This window comes from Scleropages formosus, chromosome 5, assembly GCF_900964775.1.
Source record: "Scleropages formosus chromosome 5, fSclFor1.1, whole genome shotgun sequence".
NCBI lineage: Eukaryota > Metazoa > Chordata > Actinopteri > Osteoglossiformes > Osteoglossidae > Scleropages > Scleropages formosus.
Window position 1 is genome coordinate 4,738,104 of NC_041810.1, and position 6,422 is coordinate 4,744,525.

Sequence of the window (6,422 nt, forward strand, 5' to 3'; positions counted from 1 at the left end):
TTTTTTTAAAAGAAGACCCTTTAGTCCGAGCGCCTCGGTCGCTCTTGTCTTTCTAAACTTTTTCCCTCACTTGTAGCCTCGGTAGCCATGCTGCCCCCTTTTTTAATCTCGAGCCCAGATTTATAGCAATTTTCGCAGTATTTGATATGTTAATGAAATCAATCACGGCCCGAAAGGAGGGAACACGATAAGTACTAATGTGTACTTCGCTCCCTATATCTGTGGGAACTCGCGGCAGCACCTTGTAATCCATTTAGATGGCCACGATATTAGCGCGCGTAGACGCCTATTTGACGGCGATAAACCGCTACAGGGAGCCCCGTTAATTAATAGGGAGCGCGCGCGGCTAGGCGCGCGAGCCGCAGCACAGCGCATGCGCGCGCACGGGTCTTAGGCATACCGAGCGGCCGAGGGCGGGAAGAGAGCGCGCGGCGATAAAAGGGAGGCTCAAGGTCACGGGGGGGGGGAGCTGGCCCTACAGGCCAATTTGCATTCGAGATGAGCTGGGGGCGGGGGGGGGAAAAGGGCTGGGGGGGTCGCTGATCTCCTGCCCTTTTGTGATGGAGATTCCGTCCCGCGGAAAGGGGCCGCGCGCGCGCCGCCGGGGCGCCTCTGATAATGATGAACTGTTTTAATGGCATTCATTCATTCGGCGGCAAACTACTCAAGCGGAAAAAGGGGGCTATGTAAAAACGACGTTAGGAGAAAATAATTTGTAATCGTTGCATCGGAGGGAACGGGGCGGGGGGGGGGGCTGCACTTTGCGGAGACATTAAGAGCAAATCCGTGCTTTGCTGGGCTTTACGCTCTTTATCGGCCGATATTTACCGAACTTACTGGAGCATGAAAAGCTTTCAGCGGCCGGGGCAGATGGGAACAGGCCTTTTTCCCTCCTAATACTATCTGCCAGGTTATTACTCCCATATATTGATAGCCCGAGTAATCGCCGGCAGATATCGTCGCACGAAATGCCGATTATTTGAATGTTTGCGCGGGGAGGGGCCGCGCGGGGGCACCGAGGCCTGAGCGCGCCGAGCACGTGCGTCCGCAGCTGGCGGGAAACATGGCGGCGTTGCATGCTTCCGGTTTTTCCGTAAGAGGCCTTCGTCCTCCTTGATAAAATGACACTTTTACACCTTGCGACCTTGGAGGGATGGTAGGAGTAGCGCGCCTGCATTGCGTGTGAATAAGGATCAGCGTAGCCTCGACGTGCTGTTCGAGGCGCCGTTCCAGCTTTCTGTAGCTCCCCGGATCAAATTCTACACTCTGCTTATGGCCTGCGAAACCATCGGTAGAACTGCTCCCGGATATCGACAAGACCCGGTCGTGTGCTACGCCCCAACCAGACTGCTACGCTCCTGCACCTCTGCCTGCTCGGCGGTCCCACACACGAAAGGTCCGAAAGCAGAAAAGTTCTCGGTTTTGGCTCCGATGTGGTGGAACGACCTCCCCGCCCGTCACTCAGAACTGCTGAATCTCTGTTCACATTTAAAAAGGGTCTGAAAACTCACCTCTTCCAGACTCACTTCACCCATCATCTCTTTAGTTCATACAAGGTGTAGATGTTCATGCACTAGAACTTTGAGATCATATCCGTTGAATAACGGATCAACCTTCACCTAGCTATTCCTGTAATGTAAATGTTTAAAAAATGAAATTATTAGGAATGTGATGAGTAATCGTCGATATTCGGATAAAGTTTTATGCAGCTGCTCGTGTGATGAACGCTGGTTCGTATGGTGGAAAAAAACAAGCTAACTGCACTTAAGAATCACACGTCTGCATCAAAGTGTCTCTTTCCGCTAATGTAACGAACACGTTGTATTTTCTCCGAGATGTCCGTCGCTTTAGAGAAAAGCGTCTGCTAAATAAATAAATGCAAATGTAAAATGTAGTAACCTGAGCACTGGTGGCAAGAGGAGCCAGTGCACAATTTCATTCATTCTGCTTTGATTAAGAGACACCTCCACATACAGGCAACTTTAACCACAGGTACTATAGTATTATAAGGCGCCAGCAGTTGCCTTGAGAAATACAGGAGTTCCAAACAGACCATTTTGCTCTTCCACCCTCACCGTACATTGATGTTGACCCTTTTGGACATATCTTTAAAGCCAGACATTCAGAAATCAGACAGCGAGTGAGAAAATTTGACTAAGTGTCCTTATAGGAGACAGTTGAAGTCGTATTTCAGCTCTGCACTATCAGCATGTTTTCACAGCAGTGTTTACAGCGAGGGCTGACGGAAGAGAGCGCAGTTATTACTCTGTTATCAAACATTTTTCATATTTCTAACACTTTTCATATTCTGTATCAAACTTAGTGCTACAGAGGCTTATTTAACCGCACTAAATTTCAAATATATGAAAAAGATAAACTTTGGCTTGCATTTATGGTTTAAGAGGCCTGTTTCCATAGCACTCTCTGTGAAAGTAGATATTTCCCAAATGTGGGGGGAAAAATGAATGTCATTAAGTTCCCATAAAACGATAACCTGATATTATAAGCATTTAATCCACGGAGTTCAGACTATCCGGAAATTCGCAGAATTTTGATCGAAGCGAAAGTGAAACGGAGTTCCACGCGTCCCGCTTTGAGTTTGCGTTTCCTATTCCTCGGGACGAGGAGGAAGAGTGGGCAGCGCATCAAACGCCGCCTTATTTATGAGGGAACGCAGCCGTCGACAGTCAGGCTTCGACACTTGGCAGCCGGAAGGGAGCGGAGCTCACATTCTACAAGAGCGACCTGATTTACTGTAGCACTGAGGTCACGGAGAAATCACTCTCAGCATCAAAGAGCTCCAGATAAGTTCTGTAGTCTTGATCTCCCGTGAAAATTCCAAATATTAAAGTCCATCTATCATGAGGACCAATTGTCCGTCGGAAACAAGGATTATCCAGAAATAAAGGAAACAGCACTGCTCTAGAAGCAAGCACCGCACTATGTACCGAAATGTACATTTCAATTTACATGTATTCATTTAGCAGACGCTTTTCTCCAAAGCGACGTACGTCTCATAGAAAATACAACGTGTTCATTAGCAGAAAGAGACACTTAGATGCAGACATGTGATTCTTAAGTGCAGTTTGTTTGTTTCTTTCCATCATATGAACCAATGTTCATCACACGAGTAGAATCAGAATCAGAACGAGGTTTATTGCCAAGTATGTTCGCACATACAAGGAATTTGTCTTGGTGGCAGAAACTTCCACAGCACAGACAGAAAGACAGTGACAAGACACAGATGAGAAGATAGAATATGTGAATAAAGGATAAAAAATATATAAAAATAAAAAGTACACAATATACAAAAATAGTCATTAGACATTATATGTATGTACAGGTATGTTCTATACAAATGCAAGTGAATGTGAGTAAGAGATATGATGTGATAAATATAATTATAAATAGCGTTGTGTATTGCACTGGTTTACTCTCTGGGGGGGATTTAGCTGTTCATGAGGTAGATGGCCTGAGGAAAGAAACTTTTCTTGTGCCTGGCTGTCCTGGTGCTCGGTGCTCTGTAGCGTCGGCCAGATGGCAAAGGTTCGAAGAGAAAGTGGCCTGGATGTGAGGGGTCTAGAATGATTTTGCTAGCCCTTTTACTGACTCTGGATGAGTAGTTTTTGGAGAGCTGGGGGAGATGTAGCTGCATAAAACTTAATCAGAATATTGACGATTCCTGATCACCTCCCTAATATTTTTTTCTGATGTATATAAACATTTGCATTACATTACAGGAGTAGCTCCGTAAAGGTGTATCTGGACATGATCAGGAAGTTAGGGTGCATGAACATTTACACCTTACATGAGCTTAAGAGATGATGGGAGAAGTGAGTCTGGAAGAGGTGAGTTTTAAGACTCTTATTAAATGTGGACGGAGATTCAGCAGTTCTGAGTGAGAGGGGGAGGTCGTTCCACCACAATGGAACCGAGAACTTTTGTGCTTTTGGACCTTTCGTGCATGGGACCACCAAGCGGGTAGAGGTGGAGGAGCATAACAGTTGGAAAAAAAAGCAGCCGCATAAATGTATTGAGTAGTTGTTTTTGGACTTGCATTGTATAGTTATAAGTAAAAACAATATTTACTCTTATTTACTTTCCCTTGTATTGTATATAACATACCTGTACAAACATATGTCTAGTGTCTATTTTGTATATTGTGTACTTTATATATATATATATATTTTTTTTTTTTTTTTATCTTTTATTAGCCCACTCTACTTTTATTATCCGTGTCTTGTCACTGTCATTCTGTCTGTGCTGTGGAAGTTTCTGTCACCAAGACGAATTCCCTGTATGTGCAAACATACTTGGGAATAAAGCTCATTCATTCATTCATTCATTATTTCGGTTTGGAACCCCTAAGCTCTTATACTTTACTAAGAAACACTTGGCTCTATTTACAGTACAGTACAGTACAGGGCAGAGAGGCAGGGGGGGTGTGGTGGCGCAGCAGGTTTGGCTGGACCCTGCTCTCTGGTGGGTTTGGGGTTCGAGTCCTGCTTGGGGTGCCTTGTGATGGACTGGCGTCCCGTCCTAGGTGTGTGACCTCCCCCTCCTGGCTTATGCCCTGCGTTGCCGGGTAAGGCTCCGGTTTGCCGCAACCCTGCTTGGGACCAGCAGTTTCAGACAATGTTTGTGTGTGTGCAGAAAGGTGAAGAAGTGATGCTGCAGGGAGGAAGCCTATTGATTCTTTGTCATTTGTTTTCCCTGCAACCGTGGAAAGCACTGTCTCTTCAGGACAGAGCACAATAATAAACTGTTCTTTATGACTATATGTTGTAGTAAAAGGCGGTGCTTACTGATAAACAATAACTATCAGCAGCAGACAGGGGGGAGGTTGCAGGTTCACATCCCACCTTCAGCTGTAATACCCCTAAACAATGTACTTATTGTAAAGATGTCCAGGAAAAATTACCATGCTGTGTAAAGTATAAGCACTTAATCCACGGCATGCTCTTGGTAAATACAGTACAGTTTGAAGATATGTAAACCCTCCAGGAATGGTCAACATGCCTGTTTAAAATACACATGCACATTGTCTGAACCCGCTTGTTCCAAGCCGGGTCGCGGCGAGCCGGAGCGTAACCCAGCAACACAGGGCACAAGGCTGGAGGGGGAGGGGACACATCCAGGATGGGACACCGGTCCATTGAAAGGCACCCCAAGTAGGACTCGAACCCCAGGCCTACCAGAGAGCAGGACCCGGCCAAACCTGCTACACCACCGCACTCCCACGCGCCTGTCCTTGTTTAAAATATTAAATGATAAAATTGAAATGTTAAATCTTAAAATAGACTTAAAAGACGATTTACCCTCGATTCTACTTACCTACTTGGTTTAACCAGTACAACTTGGGGTTCGCTTATTTTTGCACCTGCTCGACTTGAGTGTTTCTACTACACACACGATTTCCTCTAAAGCAACATATGGAATTGATCATTACACACCAATCACGTCTGGTATTCCAGCTACTGCCATAAAACCGCTACAGCTGATACGGAATGCTGCTGCCCGAGTTGCGTTTGACTCGCCGAAGTGTTCCCATGTATCTCCTCTACTCGTTTCTCTGCACCGGCTTCCAGTATGCATGGATCAAATTTAAGACCCTGGTTGTGGCCTACAAATGTATCAGCAGAACTGCTCCCAGGTATCTACAAGACTTGATCATTCACCACACCCCAACAGGACTTCTACGCTCTTCCACATCTGCCCGTTTGGTGGTCCCAAACATAAAAAGTAAAGCATGGAGGCTATCGGTTCTGGCTCCGTTGTGCTGGAACGACCTCCCCCTTTCACTCAGAACTGCTGAATCCCTGTCCACATTTAAAAAGGGTCTTAAAACTCACGTCTTCCAGACTCACTTCGCCCATCATCTCTTAAGTTCACGTAAAGTGTAAACGTTCATGCTCTACAACTTTAAGATGCCCAGATAAACCTTTACGCAGCTACTCCTGTAACGTAACAAATTTTTATATGTATCTCCAAAAAAAAAAAAAATTTTTTACTAGGAAGGTGATCAGGAATCATGGATATTCGGATAAAGTTTTATTACATTACATTACTTTATAACATTGGCTCACATGGCGGAAAGAAACTAACTGCACTTAAGAATCACACGTCTGCATCTAAGTGTCTTTTTCTGTTAATGTAATGAACACATTGTATTTTCTATGAGATGTTCGTCGCTTTGGAGAAAAACGTCCGATAGATGAACACGTCAATGAATAAACGTGAATGTAAATCACGTCACATAACTACCGATTCCCATTAAATCACCATTTCGAGGTAAAACTAGGGAGCGCAAGGACTTCACATACTTTCAAGCAGCACTGCAATAGCTTAACATTGCAAGTTGCTTTGTGTCACACGAATAAATAAATGTAACTTTCCATTAGTACAGTAGGTGTAAAAATATT